This window comes from Nicotiana tabacum, chromosome 4 (genome assembly GCF_000715075.1).
Source record: "Nicotiana tabacum cultivar K326 chromosome 4, ASM71507v2, whole genome shotgun sequence".
In the NCBI taxonomy this organism is placed as follows: domain Eukaryota; kingdom Viridiplantae; phylum Streptophyta; class Magnoliopsida; order Solanales; family Solanaceae; genus Nicotiana; species Nicotiana tabacum.
Window position 1 is genome coordinate 25049365 of NC_134083.1, and position 13210 is coordinate 25062574.

Sequence of the window (13210 nt, forward strand, 5' to 3'; positions counted from 1 at the left end):
CTCATTTCCTTGAAGATCAAGTGTTCGATCCTCCTTGATAGCTATTTTTTGCCAAATTTTGAAGCTTATTTTGTTTGAAAAAAAAAGTAGGTTGAGCAAGATTTGAACTCCTGACCTAAAATTCTATAACCACCGGGATATCACGTAATCTTTTTTTTTTTTAGTTATGGAGAAAATAAATAATAAGTAATTAGTGTCACATTTTTTTTTAAATATGACACTGCCTGCAACAAGTTCTGCGTACCCCCGTGACTACAAGGATGTTTAGAGTAATTTAGTAAAAGTCAATTAGTTGCACTTTGCAAGTCCAATTGTCAACTCGATTGTTTAAACATGAATCTCCAACTCATGTCTGGTTTTCCAATCTTGGCAATACGAGTAGCATAACTTATTTCTTATAAATAGGAATTTTGGAAGAAATCAAAGGTGAACATAGAAGTAAATAATGACGGCTCGATAAGCTCTTATTCATACATGACATACTTGTACACTCTTCTCTTATTGGGTATAAAAGATACTACGAGATGTCTTGGGTATCTCTGAGGACTTGAGCTAAAGGATTGTTTATTGTACATCCTATACTTTACCCAAAAAAATAAGAGTATTATTTAATCTTTTTCTTTGTAAATGTATATTCTATTATCAATTAAAACTTCGAAGTGACATTGTAAAAATATGTGTGCTAAACATTGAAAGAATTATTTAATAGTGTTGACAGACAAACTTGGCTTTATATTAGTTAAGTTGGTAGTGAAAACTTCGAGAATATTTTTGGTTATTTTAGAAGTTATAGAAGGCCAAGAAAAAAAGTTTGGGTTTTGAGGTTTCACAACACAATGGGTAGAAAGTGAGAACAAGCATTCTAACAATTGACCACGAAAAAGAATAATAACAATCACGTATTGAATAAAAAATTATATATTTCTTGAAAATTTGATAGCTGAATCAAAGATAAAGATAAAGATAAATAAATCAAGTTAAACCCAAACTAAAAAGTAAGAGTGATGGAAGAAGAACTATCATCTTTACAATATACTACGTAGTAGTAGAAGATTCTAAATAAAGAGATATTTATATAAAATACACATATAACAAAGTGTATACGGTTAAAACCGAGCCCACCCAAATTTTCTATCTGACCGGGACCAGGGAGCTGCATCGGAGGTCGGCCCCATAGTGGATCAGATCGAGGTACGAGGACAAAGTATCAAGTTTGGGATTCGAGGTACCTATCGAGATCGAGGCCAGCAGCAATCGAGACCGAATAAGACAGGCATCGAGCAAGATCGAAGATAACATAATAACGGAAAGGCGAAATATCCGTGAATGATTGAAGATCATGGCGAAAATCTCTGAACGAATCAAATTAGGAACGGTTAATTAGCTAACCATGAGATTTTCTTCTGTAATTAGAGTTATACCATAAGTAGAATTCCTCTACTATATAAAGGGGAGTATTAACCATTTGTAAGATAGATTGTTCTCGCATAAAAAAGCCAATATAACGCTCTCTCGTTAGTTTATACTCTCTTGTTCATCAGCTTGCTTTATTTTTAACTGCTTTGGTATCAATCAGTTCGAGGGCACCCTAACTCGAGGGTTGAATTCCATTTCAACACTGGTTCGCTTTACTTTATAGTTCATTTCCGTTATTAATCTTCATATTTATCAATTAGTATTAAGTGAAATCACGTGTCCTTGGAACCATATTATAAGTTTAATTGTTATCCAATTTTAAGGATAAATAGTTTGGCATCCACCGTGGGACCAAGGATAATAGTGATTGCTTAATAATGATTCCGATAACACACACTGCTTTATACTTGTTCTCGTAAGAATCTTTGTTTTCAGGATAAACATATCAAATTCACAAGCAGCGCCTACACACGGTGACAACAACCTCGAATTTCACGGAAAAAATGACAATATAGCCGCCTCAGGGATCGAGGCGCCTCAGGTTAACCTCGAGGGAGCACCAATTGCAAATCCCATTGATGCCTGTTCACATGTCAACCTAAATGCAAATTTGGGCATTGATCCCGAAGGTAGCGTACGCAGGGAAGTTCGATTAGGTGGTCGAGGTACGCAGGGCGGAGAAGATGGTGGAGTTAACCTCCAATTGATATTCGAACTATTACAGGCTTAACAAGCCGCTATAGTACAACTACAAAATCAGCACCAAACACCGAGTAGGATTGAACTAGAAGTCGTCCACAGGACCGAGCCTGTGCGGAAAGGTCGAACGCCAACGAATTGGGGATTGACCCCGCCATTATGAAAATGCTTGAGGAGCTCACTAAACGGATTGAATCGGTAGAAAAGAAAATCAAGGCAAATGACAAGAAAGTAGAGACATACAACTCCTGAGTTGACCAAATATCAGGGGCACCGCCGATTCTAAAGGGTATGGATTCAAAGAAATTCGTACAGAAGCCTTTCCCTCCAAGTGCGGCTCCGAAACCCATTCCGAAAAAATTCCGAATGCCAAAAATTCCTAAGTATAATGGGACCATCGACCCTAATGAGCATGTCACTTCTTATACGTGTGCAATAAAAGGAATGCCTTGGAAGACGATGAGTTTGAATCTGTTTTACCAAAGAAATTTTGAGAAATCTTGTTGAAAGGAGCAATGATATGGTACCACAATTTGCCGCCTAATTCTATCGATTCCTTTGCCATGCTTGCATACTCCTTCGTAAAGGCACATGATAGAGCAATAAAGGTTGCAACTAGGAAGTCAGACCTCTTCAAGGTGAAACAAAAAGATAACGAAATGCTGAGGGAATTCGTATCTCGGTTCCAGATGGAATACATGGAACTACCACCGGTCACAGACGATTGGGTTGTTCAAGCCTTTACTTAGGATTTGAACGAACGAAGTTCAGTGGCATCACGATAGCTAAAGCATAATTTAATTGAATATCCAGTGGTAACCTGGACCGATGTACATAATCGATACCAGTCAAAGATCAGGGTCGAGGATGATCAATTAAGGACCCCTTCTAGTTCCGTTTATCCAAACATGCCCGTCAGCAGAACTCAAAGGGATATCGACAGAGAACCTCGGTCGAATAGAGATCGGTATCAACCATACAACACAGATCATAGGAACAACAACCTAGGACACAATCTCATCCAAAATGATCCAAAGAACGATCGAGGACAGATCTCTCGAGGGCTCATGAGAAAAAGTGGCTTCGATAAACATGTTGATCCCACAGAAGCACCACGATTATCAGAATACAACTTCACCATCGACGCATCAGGTATTGTGTCAGCCATTGGGAGAATAAAAGATACTAGATGGCCCAGACCCCTACAAACCGATCCATCCCAAAGAAACCCCAATCAAATATGCAAATACTATGGTACACGTGGTCATAGAACCGAAGACTACAGACAACTAAGGGAGGAGGTGGCTTTTCTATTCAATGAGGGTCACCTTCGAAAATACTTGAGCGACCGAGCTAAGAACCATTTTAAAGACAGGGATGCGAACAAGAAAAATGAGCAGGAAGAACCACAACACGTGATTCACATGATCGTTGGTGGGGTCGATATTCCACTAGGGCCCATGTTCAAACGCACTAAAGTATCAATCACTAGGGAAAAACGAACTCGAGACTATGTGTCAGAAGGCACTTTATCATTCAATGATGAGGAAGTAGAAGGGATCTCACAACCCCACAATGATGCTTTGGTAATCTCTATCCTTATGAATAAAATTCAGGTTAAACGTGTTTTAATTGATCCAGGAAGCTCGACCAATATTATTCGATCGAGGGTCATGGAGCAGCTCGGCCCGAATGATGTGCAAGATTAAGATATCCTCAGGCCATGGCATGGTGTCTCCCAGCTATGAGGATGATGCATTCGGACTATGACGCCTTCGGACAAATTGGCTATGTATCAGCCCATGAGATGCAGAGATATGATGCTTGAGATAAAACAAGACAGAGCTTAGTCCTATGTAGAATCGGGAGCAGAGCTTAGTCCCGAGAGAAGAGAATAATGCAAGGTTTGGAGCAGAGAAACATTTGTGGTTATGAAAGAAAAGACAATGTTTAGTCTCATGCAATGAGAAGGCAATGCTTAGCCTTGTGCAGTTGAGGAGGCATGGCTTAGCCTCATGCAAGATGGAGACAGTGCTTGGTCTCATGCAAGGGGAAGGCAATGCTTAGCCTTATGCAGTTGAGGAGGCATGGCTTAGCCTCATGCAAGATTTGAGACAATGCTTAGTCTTATGCAAATGGAAGGCAATTCTTAGCCTTATGCAGTTGAGGAGGCAGGGCTTAGCCTCATGCAGGATGGAGGCAGTGCTTAGTCTCATGCAAATGGAAGGCAATGGTTAGCCTTATGCAGTTGAGGAGGTAGGGCTTAGCCTCATGCAGGATGGAGACAGTGCTTAGTCTCATGCAAATGGAAGGCAATGCTTAGCCTTATGCAGTTGAGGAGGCAGGGCTTAGCCTCATGCAGGATGGAGACAATGCTTAGTCTCATGCAAATGGAAGGCAATGCTTAGCCTTATGCAGTTGAGGAGGCAGGGCTTAGCCTCATGCAGGATGGAGACAGTGCTTAGTCTCATGCAAATGGAAGGCAATGGTTAGCCTTATGCAGTTGAGGAGGTAGGGCTTAGCCTCATGCAGGATGGAGACAGTGCTTAGTCTCATGCAAATGGAAGGCAATGCTTAGCCTTATGCATTTGAGGAGGCAGGGCTTAGCCTCATGCAAGATTTGAGACAATGCTTAGTCTCATGCAACGAATAAATAATAAGTGATAGTGGAGTATTTCTTAGTTGTGGATGAGTTCGGTAGCCTTGTTGTTGTGAAGACAGTGATTCTAAGGTGCGCACGTACTGGCGACTATCTCTTGTTCCTGCATTCAAAGAAAAATCGTGAGTTTTGCAAGGAAGGTTGGTTCGTGCCTTTGTCTGCTCCGCTCCGTGTTGGAATCTTATTCAAGTTACCATGGGTAGCATCTGGCTAAAAATAAAGTTTTTGAAAAATATGCATGCATAGTTATTCAAAACACAGCAATGTGTAATTTAAAAATTGATTAGATGAACAAATAACTGCGACATTGTTAGAGACATTACGACCCTTTGCCATAGAATTTTGAGGGTCCTCCTCAAAATTCTGCCCTAGTTACCTAAACAAATCTTTGGTTGTTCCGCATACAGTGTCGTTGGCTTAACTTCCTTCGAAATTTTGAGGGTCCTCCTTACAATTCTGCCCCAGTTTCCGATTATGGGGAAAATGGAAATTTTATTGAATTGTGACTGAACCCACAAGGCTGCCTACATATCCCCTCTTAAACGGGAATCAGGTCAAGCGTAGTTCAGTTACATTATAAGAAGAAATATAAATAGTTTAAACATAGTATCTTTTGACTGCATCTGAGTTGATAGGCTTTGGCCAAATTTCTCCATCCATTTCTGCGAGTATGAGTGCTCCTCCTGTTAGTACCCTGTGAACCATATAAGGCCCTCGCCAGTTGGGTGAGAATTTTCCTTTGGCTTCATCCTGATGTGGAAAGATCCGTTTCAGCACCAGCTGCCCTGGTGCAAACTGTCTAGGTTTGACCCTTTTGTTGAAAGCTCTGGACATTCTATTCTGATAAAGCTTACCATGACACACTGCATTCATTCTTTTCCCATCTATGAGGTCTAATTGTTCATAGCGACTTCTTACCCACTCTGAATCACTGAGTTCAGCTTCCTGTATAATTCTTAGGGAGGGAATTTCTACCTCGGCAGGAATGACGGCTTCAGTACCGTAGACCAATAGGTAAGGAGTTGCCCCAGTTGACGTGCGGACTGTGGTCCAGTACCCCAATAAGGCAAATGGTAACCACTCGTGCCATTGCTTGTGGTTGTCTACCATCTTCCTCAGTATTTTCTTGATATTCTTGTTTGCGACCTCCACGGCTCCATTCATTTGAGGCATGTATGCTGTGTAATTCTTGTGCTTGATTTTGAAGGTCTCGCACATAGCTTTCATTAGGTCACTATTGAGATTGGCAGCGTTGTCGGTGACGATGGACTCTGGAACCCCAAATCGACAAACAATACGATCTCTGACAAAATCTGCGACGACTTTCTTGGTTACAGCTTTGTTGGATGCAGCTTCAACCCACTTTGTGAAGTATTCTATGGCCACTAAAATGAACATGTGCCTGTTTGAAGCGGCGGGCTCGATTGGTCCAATGACATCCATTCCCCAAGCGGCAAAAGGCTAAGGTGCACTCATTGCATTGAGTTCATTTGGCGGCATCCGTATCATATCTGCTTGTATTTGGCACCGATGACATTTCTAGACATACCTGATGCAGTCTATTTCCATAGTCATCCAAAAATAACCTGCGCTCGGTATCTTCTTGGCTAAAACAAAACTATTCATGTGTGCTCCGCAAATTCCATAGTGTATCTCTTCGAGCAGTTTGGAAGCTTCCTTGGCGTCAACACACAGCAATAATCCTAAGTCTGGAGTCCTTTTGTACATAATCCCTCCACTTTGTAAGAAATGGTTGGACAATCTTCGGAGCATGCATTTTTTAGTATGATTTGCATGCTTCGGGTACTCTCATTTTGCCAAGTACTCCTTGATATCATGGAACCATGGATTCCCGTCTGCTTCTTCTTCAACATGAGCACAGTAAGCCGGCTGATTATGAATCCTTACCGGAATGGGGTCGATGAAATTCTTGTGTGGATATTGTATCATGGAGGACAAAGTGGCCAATGCGTCTGCGAACTCATTCTGGATTCTCGGGACATGTCTAAACTCTCTCTTCATGAACCTCTTCATCTTCTCTTGCACATGATATAGATATGGTAATATCTTGGTATTCTTTGGAGCCCATTCTCCCTACACCTGATGTACCAACAGATCTGAATCGCCAATTACCAGTAATTTCTGGATATTCATGTCAACGGCCAAATTGAGCCCCAATATGCAAGCCTCATATTTTGCCATATTATTGGTGCATGAAAATCTAAGTTTCGCAGATACCGGATAATGTTGACCTGTTTCTCACACCAAAACGGCTCCAATACCCACTCCTTTGAAGTTTGTGGCTCCATCGAAAAACATTCTCCACCCGTCGTAGGCTTCGGCGATATCTTCTTCTACGAATGATACTTCTTCATCAGGAAAATACGTTTTTAGTGGTTCGTATTCTCCTCCTACATGATTTTCCGCAAGATGATCCGCTAATGCTTGTCCCTTAACCATCTTCTGAGTCACATAGACAATGTCGAATTCACTCAACAATATCTGCCATTTTTCCAGCTTCCCTATAGGCATGGGTTTCTGGAAGATGTACTTCAGAGGGTCCCTCCTTGATATGAGATATGTGGTATAGGCATAGAAGTAGTGCCTCAGTTTCTGGGCTATCCAGGTCAAAGCACAGCAGGTGCGTTCCAGCAAAGAATATCGTGATTCGTAGGGTGTGAACTTCTTACACAAATAGCATATGGCATGTTCTTTACTTCCCGTCTCGTCGTGTTGTCCCAAGACACAACTGAAAGCCCCATCTAATACAGAGAGATAGAGTAGCAGTAATCTACCATGTTCTGGCGGGACCAGGACTGGCAGTGTGGACAAATATTCTTTGATTCTCTCAAAATCTTTCTGGTAGTCTTCAGTCCAATTGGTTGCGACATCCTTCTTTAACATTTTGAAAATCGTCTCACATATCATGGTTGATTGTGCTATGAAGCGGATGATGTAATTAAGACGTCCCAAGAAGCTCATCACGTCTTTCTTGTTCTTTGGAGGCGGCAAATCCTGGATAGTCCTGACCTTTGATGGGTATAGCTCAATTCCCCGGTGGCTGATGATGAACCCTAATAAATTTCCAGCAGGAACTCCAAAGACACATTTTGCAGGATTCAATTTCAATTGTACCTCTGAAGCCGATCAAAAAATTTCCTCAAGTCTGCTATGTGATATGTACTCTTCTTGGATTTGATGATGACGTCATCCACATATACCTTTATCTCCTTGTGTATCATGTCGTGGAATATAGTTGTCATGGCCCTTATATAAGTGGCCCAGCATTCTTCAGACCGAACAGTATCATTTTATAGCAGTACACCCCTATGGTGTGATAAAAGATGTATTTTTGGCATCCTCTTCATCCATCCAGATCTGATGATATCCCGCGAAGCAATCCACAAAGTATTAGAGTTCATGCTTGGCGCAATTGTCGATCAGTATGTGTATGTTGGGTACCTGGAAATCATCTTTGGGACTTGCTCTGTTTAGGTCCCGATAATCGACGCATACGCTAATTTTCCCATCCTTCTTCGGAATTGGAACGGTGTTAGCCAACCAAGTTGGATATTCAACCACTCAGAGAACCTTAGCTTTGATATGTTTGGTGACTTCTTCTTTGATTGTCAAACTCATATCTGGCTTGAACTTTCTAAGCTTCTGCTTTACTGGCGGACACATTGGGTTGGTAGGTAGTTTATGAGCTACTATGGATGTGCTCAAACCGGCCATATCATCATAGGACCATGCAAAAATATCCTCATATTCCTTCAGGAAATGAGTGTATTCTTCTTTCTCTGATGGTGACAGGTGAATGCTTACACGTGTTTCCTTGACTGTTTCGGAGTCTTCTAGATTAACTGTTTCAGTCTCATCCAAATTGGACTTAGGCTTGTTTTCAAAGTTTTCCACTTCTCTGACAATTTCCTCGGACATTATATCCTCTTCCAGATCCTCTAAGTCATTATCCTTATATTGCGTTGTCTCATTACATGTCACAGTCGTAAGTTCATCGGGGTAGGTAATAATAATGTTGTAGAAAAAAATAAGGTAAGAATAATAATAAATACTAAAAACATCAATGCATTTAGATAAATCTTGAAAACGTCAAACAGGTGTGGCTCGATGACCCGAGCAATTATTTCAAAACAAAACATGCTTAAAACAAAATGCTGAAAACGTCTAAAATGCTCATAAAAATTACTTTTAAAAATAAATGATGCTAATTGCCAGGCTACCCAGGAACTCGATGGGCCCTTGATGGTGCAGCAGTCCAGTTCTTGAGAATAACTCCCTTCTCCAAGGTCCGAATAATGAGGCCTTCATCCTCTTCCTCCTCAAATATCGCACTGCAATCCATGTCTCCATCATCCAGAAACAGATTCCTTATACCAGTTAGAACTTCATCTTCTTCGGACTCCCACATCATGTCAGCTTGGTGAAATGACTGGCTCAAATGTGGTACTGGTTGCTCTAGAGGGTAACAAGTATAACGCCGTGGTGGCGACCAATTCTAATACTCGTGCCAGGTATATTTATACCCAAGCCCAAAAGTTGTGCCGTGACGCTTTAGCTGTATTGGTTTGGTGATCCCCTGGAGATTCTTGCCGAGACCTTTGCCAGGCTCATACCTTGTCCATGCCAATATTCCTTCTATCTTACTGCTCTACCATTTGTCCTTTTCAATTGCGTTGACGCGCTCGATGCGATGGTATGTTTCTCCACCCAACTTCCTTCTATTCCCGATGACCGGAATAGTTTGACTGGTGTAAATGGGATTACTTCTGTCCCCATGGATGATCACTTCCTGATGGTTCCACTCAAACTTCACGACCTGATGTAGAGTAGAAGCTACCACCCCAATGGCATGTATCCAAGGTCGTCCTAACAATAGGTTGTAGGTAGCAGATATGTCCAACACTTGAAACTCAACATCAAACCAGGTTGGGCCCATATGTAGGCTGAGGTTGATTTCCCCAATTGTGGCCCTTTGAGACCCATCAAATGCTTTCACATTCATACTTCCTGCTCGTATCTCGTGCAGGCTTTTACCCAATCTTTTCAGAGTAGTTAGTGGATATATGTTAAGACTCGAACCCCCATCTATCAGGACTCTAGCAATGAACTTATCCTCAAATTGTACTGTGATATGCAGTGCCCTGTTGTGACTTAGTCCTTCCGGTGTTAGCTAGTCTTCATGAAAAGTGATCTAGTGGATTTCCAACACTTGTCCCACCATATTGGCTATCTCTCCACTGGTAATGTTGTTGGGTACACAAGCCTCATTCAACACTTTCATCAACGTATTCCTGTGTGCCTCAGAATTCTGCAGTAGTGATATAATGGATATCTGAGTCGGGGTTTTGTTCAAAAGATCAACCACAGAATACTCCTTTGCTTGCACATTTCTCCAAAGATCATTCGGGCCAGTTTCAATAATGGGCTGCTTGGAAGCATCTTCTTTATTTGTTCCCCCCAAATGCTCGGGCGTGTAAACCTTACCAGTTCTGGTCATACCTTGTGTTGCACCAGTTTCTTCCATTTCCTCCTTTCCTTCTTGCTTCGTAACATAATTCCATGGTATAGCTTTAGACTTATAAGACGGTGTAGGTGCTACCATCACGGTGAAGGGTGTTGTTACTTCAACCTCAAACGGAGTTGGTGTAGCTACCTCAACTTCAATTGGTGCCTGAGTTTGTACCATGATATGAGTGAGAGTGACCGCAGGTTTCTTTGGGTCATCACCTTCTCAAATAAGCCCAATTGACCCTTGCAGGTCCCATTCTTCATCGGTTTCTATCACATTCACACCCTCGCCCCTATGATCTGGGAGGGGATTATTGCGGATGTTAGGTGTAGCCTCCTTTCCTTGTATGACCTTGGTATCAATTAATGTATGTATCTTGTCTTTCAAAGTGCGACATTCGTCAATGGTGTGACCTTTCATGCTGGAGTGGTAGGCACATATTTTATTTGGATTGACCCATTGAGAAGAGTTTTCCATGGCAACAACGGGAATAGGGGTGACATATCCAGCAGCTTTCAGTCTCTTATATAACTGATCGATAGGTTCAGCAATAGGGGTATATTATCTGGGCGGCCTGCGATCGAAATTTGGTCTAGGTTTCTGATAGTTTTGGCGGGCTGGCAGGGAGTAATAGTATGCGGGTTAGGTGTTATAGGTATGGTAAGTGGTGGCAGGTTGTTAGTATCTGGGAGGTGAAGGCTGATATGTGGGTGGAGGTGTTTGGTATGTGAGAGGAGATTTTGGACCTTAGGCTACCATCACGGCCCCTACTTCTTTATTCTTGGATATACCCCCTGACTGCAAAGCTTTATTCATAGCATATAATGCCTCAAAATTAGTTACCATTCCGCTCTTGATCCCTTCTTTAATCCTTTCCCCCAATTTGATTATGTCTGAGAATTTGTGATTCTCGATAACCATTAACCTTTCGTAGTATTATGGATCCTGAGCTCTGACGAAGAACTTATTCATTTGTTCCTCTTCCAGCACTGCCCTTACTTTTGTAGCTTCAGACCTTCACCGAGTAGCATACTCGCAAAATGTTACCGTTGGCTTCTTCTTGAGATTTTGAATATAGATAACGTCTGGTGCGTTTTCTGTGTTAAACCTGAACTGATCCATGAAATCTGATGCCATGCCTACCCAATTAACCCATTTATTTGGGTTCTGACTGATGTACCAAGACAGGGCATCTCCAGTGAGGCTTCTCATGAACAACTTCACGCGGATTCTTTCATCCCTGCCAACTCCTACAAGCTTGTCACAATATGTTCTCAAATGTAACTTCGGATCACCTGTTCTTTCAAACATCTCAAACTTGGGAGGTTTGTAACCCTCCGGCAGTTCTACACCTGGCTGAATACACAGATCTTCATAGTTCAAACCCTCAATGCCTTTACCCCCTTCGACACCCTGGACTCGGCTTGTGAGCTTCTTAAGTTCCTCTGCCATATTCTTGATAAGCAGGTCCTTCTCGGCGGATTCTGGTATGTATGGGGTTTGTTGAGTGGGGTGAGGTAGAGTTTCTACGTATATGGGGTTATTTTGGTGGATACCGGAGATTTGGGTGTAGTAATGATCATTGGTTGAGTTCTGCGGATAGGGAGTAGGTTGTAGTGTATTTTGAGGAGTATGGTAGGTAGTAGCTTGTGGATACTGAGTCGGAAGATATCGGTGTTGAGGAGGAATTGGCACTGGTGGAGGGTTAGGATTTTGAGGAGGTATGGCGTATTGATGAGGTGCGGGAGGGTTTTGTGGATGTTGGTTTGGTGTGTTTTGAGGAGGTGCTGGGTTTTGGGCGTTCTGTTGGTTAATATCCGGGACGTTTAAGGTAAGGGAGAGGTATGCCAAGTTGCAGACCTGCTCAAGTTTCCCTTGCAATTCCAGTTTTTTCTGCTCCAACTGTAGAACTAAATCATTCTGTGCCGGAGTACTCCGACCATCTGAAGTTTTAACATTTTTAGCATGCGCAGCGTTATCTTTCCCGATACTACTCATGTCATCCATCTTAGCCTTTCCCTTACTTTTAGGATCGCTTGGAGGAGGAGTGGGCGGAGGGCCTCTGGGTCCGGTATGATACGCTGACGATGCCATTATGTAAGAACCAACCTTAGGGGATGGGAATAATCAAAACAAAGAAAAGCAAAAAGGTAAACAAGTCAGTAGGGGATTTTGGAAGGATATTTGCAATATTTAAACATACATTGCGGAATTATAAATTCGCGTCCTAATTTGGGGACCTCATTGTGCTTGGGGTAGGCCTAGCGACACATAGATTTGGAGAAACTTGATGCCGATAACTACCCCATTTCATTAATGTAATAAATAGATCAAACCTCTAAAATGACAATAATTAAAAGAGTTGCTAGTGGCATTTGCCTTATTATAATAAATTTCTAAAACGACTCTAGAAAAGAAAATAAACAACAATTCTATTCTATTTGGTCCAGGAGGGACCCTCTCCAAGCTTGTCCTTCTTGGCCCCATCGATCAGATTCTCCAGGTCGCGCATGTCCAGCAGCAGATACGCACTTGCTAGGTGTCCTCCTTCATTGCCCTCTGCGTTCTGACAATCCACAATCTTTTTCCTCATCTTCCCTTCAAGTTCCATCAAACCCTGCTCTAAGTACTCCAACCTCTCTGTTGATTTTGTAGTAACTTCCCTCCATTCATTGATTGATTCCATGTCTATCTTGTGTTGTTCTAAATGTCTGGCTTCAGACTCAAGGATTCTCTTGCGCAACCTCTTGTATTTTACTTGTGCTTCAGCAGCATCGTCTATGAGCTTGTTTTCTCGATCGATCCCTGGCTCGACTTCTCCTGCTATATCACCATCCAACCATGATAGGTAGAAATACACATGACCGGCGTGGTACCGATCTAGTTCGATGGTATCCTTTTCCACA